This window comes from Hippopotamus amphibius, chromosome 2 (assembly GCF_030028045.1).
Source record: "Hippopotamus amphibius kiboko isolate mHipAmp2 chromosome 2, mHipAmp2.hap2, whole genome shotgun sequence".
In the NCBI taxonomy this organism is placed as follows: Eukaryota; Metazoa; Chordata; class Mammalia; order Artiodactyla; family Hippopotamidae; genus Hippopotamus; species Hippopotamus amphibius.
Window position 1 is genome coordinate 71,187,061 of NC_080187.1, and position 18,001 is coordinate 71,205,061.

General features: G+C 39.2%; 1 pseudogene; it reads left to right on the forward strand.

The window, feature by feature from the left end:
- Nucleotides 1-3,193: 3,193 nt before the first annotated feature.
- The window catches only part of LOC130844376 (protein SPATA31F1-like), a 50,840-nt pseudogene continuing 36,032 nt past the window's right edge, over nucleotides 3,194-18,001 (forward strand).

Here is an 18,001-nt window from a genome sequence, read left to right on the forward strand (position 1 = left end):
TTTGTCCTTACCAAGGAAGAAAATAGAGAAGACATTATCATAGGGACAATGTGAATGTTGAAAACTTTGTGGTAACTTGAGAAGCGTTTGGAAAAAACTTCAAGGATCAGGGGCAGGTGGTGGTAAAGAGCAATGGAACAAGAAAGTAGAATAGGCCCATTTGAATGAAATGGAAGAAATGATAGCAGATGACAGGCTAAACCTTTCCTTGTTTGTGGAGACAGTTTCTAAGGTGGCTTCCCCTCATGATTCCCACCTCCTGGTGTTCATGCTTTGTGTAATCCCATCCTCTGAGTGTGGGTGGACATGTGATTTGATTCTAATCAACAGAACACAGCAAAGGTGACAGGATGTCATGTGCATGATTATATTACACCATGTAAGACTGTCTTCCAGCACACTCACTCTAGAGACTACTTTCTGACTTGATGAAGCAGCCATGTTGGAAAAGCCCACGTGGCAAAGAACTACAGGTGGCCTCTAGGAACTGTGGGTGGCCTTTAGATATTGAAAGTGGCCTCCAGGGGACAGCCAGTTAGAAGCTAGGAGTCTCAGTCCCACAAACTGCAAAGAAATGAATTCTGCCAACAACCTGAATGAGCTTGGAAGACTCTTCCCCACTCAAGCCTCCAGATGAGAACACAGCCCAGCCACCACCTTGATTGCAGCCTTGTAAGACCATAAACAGAAGACCAAGCTGGACTCCTGACCCACTGAGACTATGAGATAATAAATTGTGGGTTGTTTTAAACCACATTTGTGGTAATTTATTACACAGTAATAGAAAACTAATACACTGCTGTAATCATGAGAGTAAGAGAAGCATCTGTAAGGCAGTAAGAGGTATGTGTGCATCTGGAATTTGTGAGTATATAAGGCACACCCTAATTGCACAGTATGAACTAGAGAAGAAATAGGGAAGGAGAAGGCATCTAGGCAACTCCTCTCCCTCAGCTCATTCTATAAAGACACGTAGCTATGGAGAGCTTACAGCCCTCCTAATAGGCTGTAACCATCTCATCTTGCATATTGAATGTAAATTACCCTTTTGTGTCTCCATTTGACTCTTGATATAGGACTGGCAGACATTTGTAAAAGGCTCAAAAACATAACTAACAGTGATCTTTAGAACATGTGGAGGGGTATCCCCCAGGCAGTAATAAAGCAAAAGAAATCTTTGAAAAGGAAAGTAGGGATGCAACCCAAATCAGCGAGTTTCACAGATAGAAAAAAGAGTTCCAGATTTTGAGTTCAGGAAGGAGGAACAATTGAGATAGTTACCACAGCTTTACACAGAGTAAATATTCAATAAATTTTTCTTGAAGAAATGCTGAAAAGATGATTGAGGAAAGCAAAGAGTTTATTTGAGATCACAGTGTCAGGACCCCCTCTCTCCAGTTCAGTGTTTCCCAATGACTAATGATGTTGAGCATCTTTTCATGTATGGGTTGGCCACTTATACATGTTGTTTGAACAAATGTCTATTCATGTTCTTTCCCCATTTTTGAACTGGGTTGGATTTTTTGCTATTGTTGAGTTGTAAGAGTTTTTTTTTAACTGGACATTAATCCCTTATCAGCTATATGATTTGCAAATATTTTCTCCCATTCTATGGGTTATCTTTTCACTATCAAATGACAGTGCCCTTTGATACACAAAAGTTTTAAATTTTGATGAAGTTCAATTTATCTATTTTTCCTTTTGTTGTGTGTGCTTTTGATGTCATACTTAAGAAACCATTCCCAAATCCAAGGTCATGAAGATTTTTCCCTGCTTTCTTCTAAGAGTTTTATAGTTCTAACTCCTAAACTTAGGCAAACATACATTCTTGCTTCTGTCTCTGATATTTCTTCCCAAATAAAGTCTGAAAAACAGATTTCATGATTCCAACCTTTATAACCTTTTTCAAATTGCTTAATCTAAGTCTCAGTCTAACTATCCCTCAAGGAATCATTTCACAAGGTTATTTTAAGAGTTATACGGTTTAACAGAGGTAGTATAGTGTAAAGCACACTGGTGCTCAATAATCCTAGGCATCCTTTCTTCTTTCCTTCAAATGATTTTCTTCACAGGACCTGCCAGAGTCAGCTATTCTGCCTGTTTTTACTTTTCCCTTCCTGAGAGTCAAGCCCAGGGCCTCAAATCTCCTTTCTTTGCTTCAGAGGCCTCCCTGGTCCTCCCCTCTCTTGCACCTTGTTGCCTTATATAAGTTCCTGCCTCCACTAAAATCCAGCTTGGAGCCAACTGGGCTACCGCAGAGAATAGGCATTCTAACAGGGCTGGGGCAGGATTGGACAAAGGCGCAGCCCCACAGGGCCCCCGCCTCTCAACCACGTTGGAGGGACACAACTTAGGGCACACTGAACCCTGAAGGAGGTCAAGGCCAAAGACCTCTGGGCATAAGGGAAGTTACTCCTGAACCTCTCCTTCCAGTTAGAGACTTCTTCCAGGCAGTTCTGGGGCACAGTCTCAGGTCCTCCTGTATACAGCGGTCCTCTGTGAGGTCCGACTCCACAGTGCAAGCTCCTGAGGCTCCCCTATGTTCCTAAATAGTCTTCCACTGAAACAACACCAGAGACCACCCCTCCCTGCCCCCTCCCCCCCTTAGGTACACAGGCGGTCTCTTTTTGGGGCTGGTGTCCTTCACACAAGGCCTTCCCATGGCAGGAAATGCAAAGAGAGCGCTGGGAGTCTCCACTCGCACGAGGGTTCTTCCATGGGGGCAGCTCCGCACACCGCTTCCGGGATGCTCCCAACGGGTAGAGGCAGGGACACTCTGCGTTCATCCACTTACACAAGGAAGTCCTCGGGGGCGGCTCCCATACAAAACCTCAGAGTCCGCGGGGGGTTGTCCGCTGCTCGCAGACCCACCCCTCACGGTGCCTACCGGGTCCCCGCCGCCCCCGCCCCGGCTTACCTAGACGGTCATGGTGCCGGACGCTGGTCCGGGGCTGGCGGACTCTGGCCTGCCCCAGCTGGCCGAGGGCCGGCAGCAGGCCGTGCTGATGAAGCAGCAAGCTGAGGCGGCGGCAGCGCACGCGCCCCGAGCACAGCCACCCTCCCCACCCCGCGCGGGTACGTGGCGTGCGCACGCGCGAGACGATCTCCACGGGACTGGACGTGCGCGCCCCGCCCCGCCCTCCTGCTCCTCGACGCTCGGCCCTCGCGCCTCAGCCCGCGACGGCGCGCGGGAATGAGGCGCCGAGGAACGGCTGGAGAGCTGCGGCTCGACCCGGGCTCGGCGGCCCCCCCCTCGACGAGCTGTGGGTCCGGGTGCCAGTGGGCGCTCCCCAGCAGTACCGCGGCAAGGTCAGTGCCCGCCTGGAGGAGGCGGCCCTGGAGGGGGCTCCTCGGGGTCTGCGGCCGCTCCCAGTCCCGCCCGCGCCGGGGCGAAGCGTCTGGCCGCCGGCACCTGCCTTGGAAGGTGAGAATGACTCACCCTGCGGCCTCGCGTGAGGCCAGCCTCTCCTACCGAGCCGGCTACCCACTCTGGCCTCCAAGCCCACGACCCTAGCATCTGGCAGTCACTTTAGCAGTACCCCCACGACGGAGGGTCCGAATGAGCCTTCACAAAGTACTTGGCTGGCCCAACTCTTTCTGTGCTCAGATTTCTGAGATGATTGGTCTTCTGTCTCCAGCAGCAAAGCTGTACCCTGATGTGGCCCACTCTTTGCTGCAGCAGCCTTATCTTTCAGACTATCCAATTAGCAGTTCTGAGGGCTGTAATGTGCATTTATACCGAACTAGGTCCTTTGAAGAAAATGGGGTTAACAAAAAAAGTTGTCATGAAGCCCCCAAACAGCTAATTATAAAGCAGTAACTGAAGAAATACAAACGATATGCTGAGGCTCTTTTTATTTAAATTATTTTTAACTTTTAATTTTTAATTTACATTTTAATATACCCATGTTTCCAGATGAATTCAATTTCTATGTCACAAATACAGTTCACTTCATCGTGTGGGAAACACATAGAGGAACTCATTTTGTCCTTACTGTAGTGTGCTCTGAGGACAAACAACAAGATAAAAGAGCCAACATCACCGAACAGTTACCGGACCCTTATCACTCTGTCACACAGCAACCACTGCAACATCTCTGAGCCTTCCCAAACAGCATGCTTTGCTCCTTTCCCGTCCCATATAAAGAATATTCATCCCACTAGAAACATGCGGATTCTACCCTATCAGCAGGTGACTCACAAGTCCCTTTGTTCCCTGGCTATAAAAAGAGACAAGCAACCTATGCTCATGGTCAACTCTCCCTGGCTACCAGGAAGTCAGCCTGCTGTTCTGGCAGGATCCCTTCTCTTTAAACCCTATCTTCTTTACATTCTGCCTTATGTCTGGAATTTCTTTTCCAATCCATACTCAGACCACCTCACTTAACCACTGTGAAACTTACCAGTAGGGAAGACAGTGTAAGGTAGGTACAGTGCCATATATTGCTCTCACTTTTAGTTGCAAAATGCCACACGCTAAACACTGTACATATTAAGTAATTTAAACTTCACAACATCACTATGAAGTACCATACTTTCATTGTTTACATTATACAGGTGTAGAAAGTGAGGCACACAGAGATTAAACATCCTGTCCAAGGTCACATAGCTAATAAGTGGAATCTGGGTATTGTGACTCTAGAGCCCATACTCCTGTTGGTTTTACTGTACAGCCTTCAGGACCGTGTTTAGAATATGCAGGATCCCAAGTAAATAAATGTTTTTGCAAGGACCCTGATTATGTAGACAATTTGATTAAAATATGTATTATGAAATTCATGACCCCATGTGAAGTATAATGTTTTATTAATGAAGATTTTGGAAATTGGATAAAGAAGTGGGACTTACGTATTTGCTTGCTGTCGTATCAGTGCACATAAAATCCTTGGTACTATCTAAGAGCCATCTCTTTTTGTCTTTATTTCAGATGCATCATTCCTGGCTAATTTCACATCTCACACATGAGAGCAAGGTAATGATGGTATTATTACTTACAAGGTCATGACAGGTCTTGAAACAATACAGGTCTTCCTGCCTCTCTAGTTTGCTAATATCATTTATTTAATGCCAGTTACATCATTACTTGTGGCACCACATCATCCATCTTGCCACCTGTGAATACAGGCTTCTAAAGACTCTTTCATTGGTTGCTACAGTGTTTCATTAATGATGAGCACAAATGCAAATCTTACCCAGAGTATATAGTCAAACATGAATACTAATTTGTTTTCTAGATTATTAAATTTTCCCTTTGGAATTTTATAATGTAAATGTAGAACAGTGTACCTCCAGCCATGTCTTTTCTTGAATTCTTTAGGCCATAATCACAACATTCCTAGAATAATCTCTTTTAGTGTTGACTGAACCCCTAGCTTACTCACCCTGCTACCAGCAGGGAGAATAGGTGAGAGGCCATTGGCTGATTGAGAAGAGCAATCCCATGGCACAGGATTATCCAGTTATCTTCCAGCATGGCATAAGAACAACCAGGGAACAACCCTTCATGATAAACACACTCAACAAACTAGAAGTAAAAGGGAATCTCCCCAGCCTGATAGAGGCCATCTATGGAAAAACTACCACTAATATCAATTAATGGTAAGAGACTGATACCTTCCCCTCTAAGATCTGGAGAAAGAAAAGAATGTCCATCCTCACTACGTATATTCACATTGTACTGGAGGTTCTAGCCAGGTCCATTAGGCAAGGAAAAGTAATAAAAGGCATCCAGATTGGAAAGGAAAAAGTAAAACTATACCTATTCACAGAACACATGATCTTATACATAGAAAATTCTAAGAAATACACTTTAAAACTACTAGAACTAATAAATGAGTTCAGCAAGGTTGCAGATTACAAGCTCAGTATACAAAAATCAGTTGTATTTTTATATACTTGCAATGAGTAATCTGAAAATGAAATATTTTAAAATTTCCATTCTTAATAGCATCAAAAAGAATGATACTTAGGAATAAATTTACAAAAGAAGTGTGAAATGTGTACTCTGAAAACTATGAAAAATTATTGAAAGAAATTAAAGAAGATCTAAGTAAGGATTTTTTTATGAATCTTTTGCTATACACCAAAACTAACAGCATTGTGAATCAACTGTACTTCAATTTTTTAAAGAAGAGATTTAAGGGAAAAAAAAGATTTTTAAAAAAATCTCAAGTTCATGGATTGGAAGACAACATTATCAACGTGGCAGTACTCCCTAGATTGATCTACAGATTCAACACAACACCTACCAGAATCCCAGCTGACTTCTTTGTAAAAATTGATAAGCTGATTCTAAAATGCACTTGGAATTTCAAGGGACCTTGAATAACCAAAACAATCCTAAAAAAAGAATAAAGTAGGAGGACTCACATTTCCCAATTCCAAACTACAAAGCAACAGTAATTAAGTCAGTGTGTTACTGGCATAAGGAGAGACATATACATCAGTGAAAGAATTAAGAGTCCAAGAATAAGCCCCCAAATCTATGGCCAACTGATTTTTGACAAGAGTGCCAAGACCATTCAGTGAAGAAGAAATAAATAAATGGTGCTGGGACAACTGGATATCTACATACAAAAGAATGAAATTGAACCCCACATCCATCCACTGACCCCCACCCTGCTCCTCAGCTATACATTTCCACATTTCCTTGTTATGGTTGGAGCTGAGCCAGTCTCTCTTCCCTACAAAATCCCATTGTAGTGGTGCCCAAACCTATTTGATAGTACCTCTGAATAAAGTCTACCTTATCATTCTTTAATAAGTATCAGGAATAATTTTTTTCTTTTACATCACTCCTACTGAACTTGGGTTTTGCCAAACTGGGACAGTAGGAACATGGCTACAGACAGTTTCCAGATTATGTCATCCCAGTTTACCAGCCCCAGAGGAAAGAGAAAACATCTCTCTTGGCATCTATATTTAAAACAAAACAAAACAAAAAAACTAAGAGATTTCTCACAGCAGCTATGTGAAAGATGCATTTTCAAAGAATGCTTAGGAAAATTTTATCAAGATAGTGCATACTAATGCCTTATACAATGTTATTGCTTTGGACTATATGTATTGTTCTTCCTCAGCACTAAAATATTTATCTTGTAGTACTTAAAGTCTACTACAGCACTAAAATGTATATCTTATTTTAGTACTTAAAAGGTCTACTACAAGAAGCCAATCCTTACTGACCAATGAAGAATGTAAAAGGTGCCTATTTTGGGGCTTCCCTAGTGGCGCAGTGGTTAAGAATCTGCCTGCCAATGCAGGGGACACTGGTTCGAGCCCTGGTCTGGGAAGATCCCACATGCTTTGGAGCTACTAAGCCGGTGCGCCACAACTACTGAGCCTGCACTCTAGAGCCCGTGAGCCACGACTGTTGAGCCTTTGTGCCACAACTACTGAAGCCTGCGCCTAGAGCCCTGCTCTGCAAGAGAGGCCACCGCAATAAGAAGCCTGCGCACCAAAACGAAGAGTAGCCCCTGCTCTCCGCAACTAGAGAAAGCCTGCACAGCAACGAAGACCCAACGCAGTCAATAAATAAATTAATTTTTTAAAAAGGTGCCTATTTCAACTGCGAACTGCATTCTGGCCATCTCATCATCCTAAAGCATTTTTTTGAGGAAGGCCCTTTTAATTTTAGACAATCTGATGAAATTGTTGACCTTGCTTGATAACACCCAGTAGAGTAATGGAACCATTCATGCTTCATGCTACCAAGCTGCTTAATTTCAAAAGAAACAGGTCCTGATCCCCTCTTCAACTCCTGTCTTCGCATTCCATACCTCACCCCCTTTGCTTTTATCTGACCTAACTCTGGCCTCTTAACTGAGTCAGAATATGCTGCATCCAGAATGTTAGTGGCCTGCTGGATTTTTTTTTTAATAGACTTTATTTTTTTACAGCAGTTTTAAGTGCACAGCAAAACTGAGTGGAAGGTACAGAGATTTCCCACATACCCCCTGTGACCCCCCCCACCAGTCTCACGCATAATCAACATTCCCCACCAGAGGGAGGTACATTTGTTACAACTCATGAACCTGTATCAACTCATCATCATCCAGAGGCCATAGTTTACATAAGGATTCACTCTTGGTGTTGTACATTCTGTGGGTTTGGGCAAATGTGTATATATATGTATAATGACATGTATCCACCATTGTAGTATCACACGAAGTATTTTCACTGCCCTGCAACTCCTCTGTGCTCCACCTGTTAATTGCTCCCTCCTCCCTAACCCTTGACAACCATTAATCTTTCTATTGTCTCCATAGTTTTACCTTTTATAGAATGCCATGTAGTTGGAATCATACAATATGTAGCCTTTTCAGATTGGCTTCTTTCACTTAGTAATATGCATTTAAGTTTCCATCATGTCTTTTCCTTTTAGAATTCAGTAAGATATGACTTCCCCACTAAGAAACTGCACTTTGACTCAATACTTCTTGGTATATCAAAAAGTGTTAATCTGGAACATACCAAGTTTTCTAAAAGATCTAGTCTTTACTCCAAATTCCCTAGGATATTTTTGGCAGGGAGTCTTTAATACACATCCAGATGAATTGATGCTAATATTTGTCACCACCTGGAATGTAGTTCTTGATTGGCAACCTAAACATACTCCAAGTTTCCTAGGGGCCTCTTTTATAGCCTGGTTTATAATGTTGAGAAATAATGTTTTTAGATGGCTCACTGCTAGGGAATGGGATATGCATGTCCCCTGAGATACAGTGTGAAGAAACACACTGAGAGCGTGGGATAGGTAGGTGAGAGAACAAAGTCTTGTTCACGTTTAATCAGGGATCTATTCTGATGGCAGGAAGTCTGCAGACAGGCCATTTGAGGAGAAGGATTTTTGGATGAAGGTCAAAGTGAAACAGAAAAGCTCACCCTCAAGACTAAGTTTATTTTTTGAGTCAAGGTTTGAAGTTTTATTGTAGGCAGCCAGATCAAACAGAGGGGCTACAGGGTCAACTTTCTTATCATTTAAGATACTATTACACAAAAACTTGTATGCAGAAAACTATAAGACACTGATGAAAGAAATCAAAGACAGTAGAGGGACATACCATGTTCTTGGATTGGAAGAATCAACATTGTGAAAATGACTATACTACCCAAAGCAATTTACGGATTCAGTGCAATCCCAATCAAATTGCCAATGGCATTTTTCGCAGAACTAGAACAAGAAATTTTACGATTTTTATGGAAATGCAAAAGACCCCGAATAGCCAAAGCAATCCTGAGAAGGAAAGATGAAGCTGGAGGAATCAGGCTCCCTGACTTCAAACTATACTGCAAGGCTACAGTGATCAAGACAGTATGGTACTGGCACAAAAACAAATATAGATCAATGGAACAGAATAGAGAACCCAGAGGTAAACCCAAGCACATATGGGCACCTTATCTTTGACAAAGGAGGCAAGAATATACAATGGAAAAAAGACAGCCTCTTCAGTAAGTGGTGCTGGGGAAATTGGACAGCTACATGTAAAAGAATGAAATTAGAACACTTCCTAACATCATACACAAAAATAAACTCAAAATGAATTAAAGACCTAAATCTAAGGCCAGACACTATAAAACTCCTAGAGGAAAACATAGGCAGAACACTCTATGACATCCATCAAAGCAAGATCCTTTTTGACCCAGCTCCTACAATAATGGAAACAAAATCAAGAATAAACAAATGGGACCTCATGAAACTTACAAGCTTTTGCACAGCAAAAGAAACCATAAACAAGACAAGAAGACAACCCTCAGAATGGGAGAAGATATTTGCCAACAAAGCAGCTGACAAAGGATTTATCTCCAAAATATACAAGCAGCTCATGCAGCTTAATACCAAAAAAGCAAATAACCCAATCCACAAATGGCAGAAGACCTAAATAGACATTTCTCCAAAGAAGACATACAGATGGCCAACAAACACATGAAAAGATGCTCAGCATCACTCATCATCAGAGAAATGCAAGTCAAAGCCACAATGAGGTATCACCTCACTCCGGTCAGAATGACCATCATCAAAAAATCTAGAAACAACAGATGTTGGAGAGGGTGTGGAGAAAAGGGAACCCTCCTGCACTGTTGGTGGGAATGCAAATTGGTACAGCCACTATAGAAAACAGTATGAAGGTTCCTTAAAAAACTAAAAATAGAACTACCATATGAACCAACAATCCCACTCCTGGGCATATACCCAGAGAAAGCTATAATCCAAAAAGAAACATGTACCGTCATGTTCATTACAGCACTATTTACAATAGTCAGGACATGGACGCAACCTAAATGTCCATCAACAGATGAATGGATAAAGAAGATGTGGCACATATATACAATGGAATATTACTCGGCCATGAAAAGGAATGAAATTGAGTTATATGTAGTGAGGTGGATGGACCTAGAGTCTGTCATACAGAGTGAAGTAAGCCAGAAAGAGAAAAACAAATACTGTATGCTAACTCATACATATGGAATCTAAAAAAATGGTACTGATGAACCCAGTGACAGGGCAAGAATAAAGATACAGTTGTAGAGAATAGACTTGAGGACATGGGCTGGGGGGCAAAGGGGAAGCTGGGATGAAGCGAGAGAAAAGTATTGACATATATACACTACCAAATGTGAAACAGATAGCTAGTAGGAAACTGCTGCATAAAACAGGGAGATCAACTTGATGATGGGCAATGACTTAGAGGCATGGGATAGGGAGGGTAGGAGGGAGTTGCGGGAGGGAGGAGACATGGGGATATATGTATAAATACAGATGATTCACTTTGTTGTACAGCAAAAACTGGCACAACAATGTAAAGCAATTATATTCCAGTAAAGAGCTTTAAAATGAAGAAAAAAGATACTATTACACAGTCCATTCGCATTTAATGTTGTTATTGATATGGTTAGATTTATGTCTGCCATTTTCAATTTGTTTTCTCTATATTTCATCTTTTTTGTTCTTTTCTTCCTTACTGCCTTCTTTTGCATTAAGTGAATATATTCTAGCATATCCTTTAATGATTTCTTTTGATGATCATACTAGGTGATAAAGTTTTTTATGTACACTTATTTCCTTAAGATAAATTCCTAGGACTGGAATTATTGAGTCAAGAAATTGGCACATTTATAAGCCTTTGATATCCATTGCCACATTTCTCTCCTAAGGAGTTGTTGCAGTTTACATTCCCACCAGCAGGGCCTTTGTGTGTTATTGACTGATCCTAGGTATCAGTCTCATAGAGAGTTTAACTTGTTCATTTTTACTGGCTCTTATATAAATATTGAAACTTGAGCTGAAATCTAGTAAGGCTGATTTAATGTTCAGAATTGAGGATCAGCTATGAGATGAGCTTTCTTGGTATTTAGCACCTGTTGTTATTTAATGGTGATTATCTTGATAAATTACCATAATAAAGCATAGCTTTTTATCTCAGACCCTACCCTGTCTCAGCCAATCTCAGAATGAGAATGAGGACAAGGACATATTATTGATCTATTTGACTAAGCCACAATCAGCCTTAATGTTGGAGGGATGTAACCGCCTTTAAAGTAAGTCATTCTGAGTTTGAGCCCTAGGTTCAGGCCTAAATTCCTAACATCTTTCCCTCCATAATGTACAATCAAAATTTTTCTCCCAGTTCTTTGTGATGATGGAATAGTTCTGTACCTTGATAGTAGTGGTGGTTACACAAATTTACATATGTGATAAAGTGACTTAGGACCACATACACACATTGTATCAGTGTCAGTTTACTGGTTTTCATATGTTACCATAATTGTGTAAAACATAACCATTGCAAGAAATTGAAGAAGGGTACGGGGACCTCTGTACTATCTTTGCAGTTTCCCATGAGTCTATAATAATTCCACAATAGAAAGTTTTTTAAAATATCTATTTCTAAGAGTTACCAGAGGAGCATTTTAAATTTACTTTTTTGTACAGATAATGCTTTCACATGGTTCCAAAAGTCTTTTTGTACAGATAATGCTTTCACATGGTTCCAAAAGTCTTGTCCTCTCCCCACCACCTCATTTCTATTGCTTCTCTCAACTGATTTTCTTCTATATTCTTCTAGTATATTTTTATGTATTACAAGCAAATATGGATGTATATTCTTACTTTTTCCACCTTTCCCAAACGAAGAGTATGTGTTAGTCTGGGTTCTCTGAAAAACTGTTGCCAAGACGGAATTAAATATAAGAGTTATATTTTTTGGGTCAAAGGGGAAATGTATTTGTAATTTATAATATTTCTACAATTGTTCTCCATAAGTATTGTAACAGTTTGCACTCCCACCAGCAAATTAAGAGATTGTTGGTTTCTCTTCAACTTGCCAAAAGAATGTGCTGCCAAACTTTTGGATTTTATGAATCTGGATTTTGTGATGTGATTTTAATTTGCATTTATTATGAGTAAGTTTGAGCATTTTTTCATGTTTTTAAGTCAGTGGGATTTCTTTTTTCTGTGGACTGTCTGTCCTTTGCTAATATTTCTACTGGGTTAGTAGGTACTCTTTACGTATAAAGGAGATTAGCCTTTGTCTGTAATAAGATTTGTAATTTTTTCAGGTTGTAATTTGTCTTTTGGATTTGTTTATGGTGTGTTATGCCATTCAAAAGTTATTCTATGTAGTAGAATAAATTAATCCTTTATTTTATGGTTTCATAGTCTTAATTAGACTTTTCTCTCTCCAGGGCTCTAAAAGAATTATTCCATGTATTCTTCGAGTATTTTTATGTGTGAACTTTTTATGAATGATTTTTAAAATTAAATTTTCCATTGATTTGAAGTTTATCAAGTGTATGGAACAAAGTATGAATTCACCTATTTTTTGAGGTATAGTTGATTTACAATATTAATTTTAGGTGTACAACATAGTGATTCAAAATTTTTATAGATTAAACTCCACTTAAAATTATTATAAAATATTGGCTATATTCCCTGTGCTTTACAATATATCCTTGTAGCTTATTTATTTTATATGTAGTAGTTTGTATCTCTTAATTCTATACCCCTATCTTGCCCCCCCTTGCTTCCCTCTCCCCCCTGGTAACCACTCATTTGTTCTCTATGTATGTGAGTCTGTTTCTGTTTTGTTATATACGTTCATTTGTTTTATTTTTTAAATTCCATATATAAGTGAAAGATGTTAAGTGTATGTCTTTCACTGTCTGACTTATTTTGCTAAGCAAAATACTCTCCGGGTACATCCATGTTGTTGCAGGTAGCAAAATTTCATCCTTTTTTATGACTAATATTCCATTGTACATATACATACAAATATAATGGACTATAATATATATATATATATATATATATATATATATACACACCCCACATCTTTTTTATCCATTCACCTGTTGATGAACACTTAGGTTGCTTCTACATCTTGGCTATTGTAAATAATGCTGCTATGAACATTGGGTTGCATGTATATTTTTGAAGTAGTGCTTTCATTTTCTTAAGATATATACCCAGAAGTGGAATTGCTGGATCATATGGTAGTTCTATTTTTAGTTTTTTGAGGAACCTCCATACTGTTTTCCACAGTGGCTGCACCAATTTACATTCCCACCAGTAGTGTGTGAAAGTTCCCTTTTCTCCACGTCCTTGCCAACATTTGTTATTTGTGATTTTTTTGGTGATAGCCATTCTGTTAGGTGTGATGTGATATCTCACTGTGGTTTTGATTTGCATTTCCCTGATGATTAGGGATGTTGAGCATCTTTTCATGTGCCTGTTGGCCATCTATATGTCTTATTTGGAAAAATGTCTATTCAGATCTTCTGTCCATTTTTTTGGGGGGGGGGTACACCAAGTTCAATCATCTGTTTTTATACACATATACCCGTATTCCCTCCCTTCCTTGACTCCCTCCCCCTCGAGTCCCACCCACCCTCCCCGCCCCAGTCCTCTAAGGCATCTTCCATCCTCGAGTTGGACTCCCTTTGTTATACAACAACTTCCCCCTGGCTATCTATTTTACAGTTGGTAGTATATATATGTCTGTGCTACTCTCTCGCTTGTCTCAGTTTCCCCTTCACCCCCCGCCCCCTCCCATACCTCGAGTTCTCCAGTCCATTCTCTGTATCTGCATCCTTGTTCTTGTCACTGAGTTCATCAGTACCATTTTTAGATTCCGTATATGTGAGTTAGCATACAATATTTTTCCTTCTCTTTCTGACTTACTTCACTCTGTATGACAGACTCTAGGTCTATCCACCTCATTACATATAGCTCCATCTCATCCCTTTTTATAGCTGAATAATATTCCATTGTGTATATATGCCACATCTTCTTTATCCATTCATTTACTGATGGGCATTTAGGTTGCTTCCATGTCCTGGCTATTGTAAATAGTGCTGCAATAAACATTATGGTACAAGTTTCTTTTGGGATTATGGTTTTCTTTGGGTATATGCCCAGGAGTGGGATTACTGGATCATATGGTAGTTCTATTTGTAGTTTTTTAAGGAACCTCCAAATTGTTTTCCATAGTGGCTGTACCAACTTACAGTCCCACCAACAGTGCAGGAGAGTTCCCTTTTCTCCACACCCTCTCCAACATCTGTTGTTTCTAGATTTTTTGATGATGGTCATTCTGACCGGAGTGAGGTGATACCTCATTGTGGCTTTGACTTGCATTTCTCTGATGATGAGTGATGTTGAGCATCTTTTCATGTGTTTGTTGGCCATCTGTATGTCTTCTTTGGAGAAATGTCTATTTAGGTCTTCTGCCCATTTGTGGATTGGCTTATTTGCTTTTTTTGGTATTAAGCTGCATGAGCTGCTTGTATATTTTGGAGATTAATCCTTTGTCTGTTGCTTCGTTGGCAAGTATTTTCTCCCATTCTGAGGGTTGCCTTCTTGTCTTGTTTATGGTTTCTTTTGCTGTGCAAAAGCTTGTAAGTTTCATGAGGTCCCATTTGTTTATTCTTGATTTTGTTTCCATTATTGTAGGAGCTGGGTCAAAAAGGATCTTGCTTTGATTTATGTCATAGAGTGTTCTGCCTATGTTTTCCTGCAGGAGTTTTATAGTGTCTGGCCTTACATGTAGGTCTTTAATCCATTTTGAGTTTATTTTTCTGTATGGTGTTAGGAAGTGTTCTAATTTCATTCTTTTACATGTAGCTGTCCCAATTTTCCCAGCACCACTTATTGAAGAGGCTGTCTTTTTTCCATTGTATATTCTTGCCTCCTTTGTCAAAGATAAGGTGCCCATATGTGCTTGGGCTTACCTCTGAGTTCTCTATTCTATCGATCTATATTTCTGTTTTTGTGCCAGTACCATACTGTCTTGATCACTGTGGCCTTGTAGTATAGTTTGAAGTCAGGAAGCCTAATTCCACCAGCTCCATCTTTCCTTCTCAAGATTGCTTTGGCTATTCGGGGTCTTTTGCATTTCCATACAAATCATAAGATTTCTTGTTCTAGGTAACTTCTATTCTGATTTCTAACATCTCTATTTTTGAACTTTATATAAATGGAATCATACAATATGTATCATTTTATTCAACATTGTGAGATTCATTTATATTGTTTTATGTAGGAATGCTTTATTCATTTTCATTGTGTAGTATTCCACTGTATGAATATACCACAATTTATCTATTCTACTGTTGATGGACAAAATTTTTATTGCTTTTATTTTGAGATTATTTTAAATAATGCTGCTTTGAACATTCAAATACACTTGGATATATTGGTGAACATGTATATGTATTTCTCTTGGGTATAAATCTAGGAGTGGAATTGTTGGGTCATAGGGAAATGCATATGGTAAGCTTTAATAGATGCTGCCAAACAGTTTTCCATAGCAATTGTACCAGTTTACACTCCTACCAGGTCTCTATGGGAGTTTCAGTTGCTCCAGAACCTTGTCATCTCTTGGCATTGTCAATCTTTTTAATTTATGCTTTCTGGTAGGCCTATAGTAGTATCTCGTTGTGGTTTAATTTTTTATATTTCTGTGATTTCTAATGAGACTGAGAACTTTTTCATTTGTTTACCTGCCATTTAGATATCTTTTTCTGTGACGTGCCAATTCAAGTCTCTTGCCCATTTGTCTACTGGGTTGTCTGCCTTTTTCTTATTGATTTAGATATTTTTTCTTTAGATACTCTGAATGTAATCCATATATTGACTAAATGTTTTATGCCTTTCCACTCTCTTAATGGTATCTTTTGATGAACAAAAGATCTTGATTTTAATGGAGTCTGATGCATCAACCTTCCTTTATGGTTAGTGCTTTATGTGTCCTTTTAAAGAAAATTTTCTTATCCTCAAAGTCATGAAGATATTCTTCTATGTTATATTCTAGAAGCTTTCTGATTTGTTGTGACTACCCTAAAGCAACAGTATGGGTCCCCACCCAAAATTCAACTCAAATGTCAAGACTGATGATGCCACAGGCACATGTCTCAACTTGCTTACATAGTTGAGATCTCTGGGGAGAGCAGGGCAGCCCCCAAAAGCAGGTCCTGAGCAAGCAAAGAAGAGAAACTGGCTTGGAATTTTTATTTTGGATTTGGTGTCGGGGCTGGGGTGAGGGTTCCCATGTATGAGCAGGGGCCTTGTGTGGTTCGAATCTCCCAGCAGTACCAAAGGAGAGAAACCAGGCTTTCTTACCAGTTTCACCACATATGGGGCATGAGGGGAAGAGAAAGGGCTGAGGCTTTAAAAAGCTGTCAGCAGTCAAACATCAAAAAATGAGTCAGACTCTTTATTATGTGGTTTTACTCTTATCATTTAGATATACTGTACATCTTGAGTTGAATTTTGTATATAGTTTGAGGTAGAAGTTGCTTCACTTTTTTTAATCTAAGGATATCCAAATGACCCAGCTGCATTTACTTAAAAGATTCTTCCTGTCTTCACTGTCCTGCAGTGCCACATTGTCATAAGTCAAGTGTCTATATATGTATAGGCCTGTTTCTTTATTCTCTATTCTGTTTCATTGTATCAGAATGGAACTTTGTCTATTCTTGCACCATTACTGTATCTTTATAAGTCATTGACATATAACATTGTATTAGTTTTAGATGTAAGCTTTGTAGTAAGTTTTGACACCTGGTAAATGATCTTTGTTCTTCTTCAAGATTGTCTTGGCTATTCTTGGTTCTTTATGTTTTTATATACATTTGAGACTGACTGTCAATTTTAAGACACACAAAAAAAGATTATCATTGATATTTAGATTGATATTTTGTTGAAACTATAGATCAAGTCAAGAGAAAAATGACATCTTTATAATATTGAGCCTTCTAATATATAAACATGGTGTGGTATATTTCTCATTTATTTAAGTTTAGTTTCTCTGAGTAATGTTTTATAAATTATTTATGGAGCTCTTGCACACCTTTTGTTAGATTTATTCCTGGATGGTTGATTATTTGGGGTGATTTTGTAAATTGTATTATTTTTATTTCCTAATGGTTTGTTGCTAATGTATAAAAATTCTATTGATTTTTATATATTGATCTTCTATCTAGTAAGCTTGCTAAATTCACTTATTTATTCTAATAGTTTTATCTATGGATTCTGTAGGATTTTCAACATATAAATCAAGTCATCTATGAATTATAGCTGCTTTATTTCTAACTTTCCAATCCTTATCCTTATCCCTTCCTTCTTTTTCATGCCTTATTACATGGGCTAGGACCCCCAGTATAATATTGAATATAAAGAGTAATAGCAAGCATACCTGTCTCACTCCTTATCTCAGGGAAGACTTTCAACATTTCTCCTTTAGATATGGTTGCTTAGTAGATAGTCTTTATCAGATTTCTTTTATTCCTTGTTTGAGAAAACTTTTTATCATTCATGAATGGATGTTTAATTTTATCAGATTCTTCTTCTGCATTTATTAATTTGATTGTATAATTTTTCTTTCTTATTCTCTTAGAATGAATTGTAGTGATTACTTTTTCAATTCTAAACTTACCTTGCATTCCTGAAACAAACCCAATTCAGTCATAGTGTGTTATTGTTTTTACTTATCTTTGGATTTAA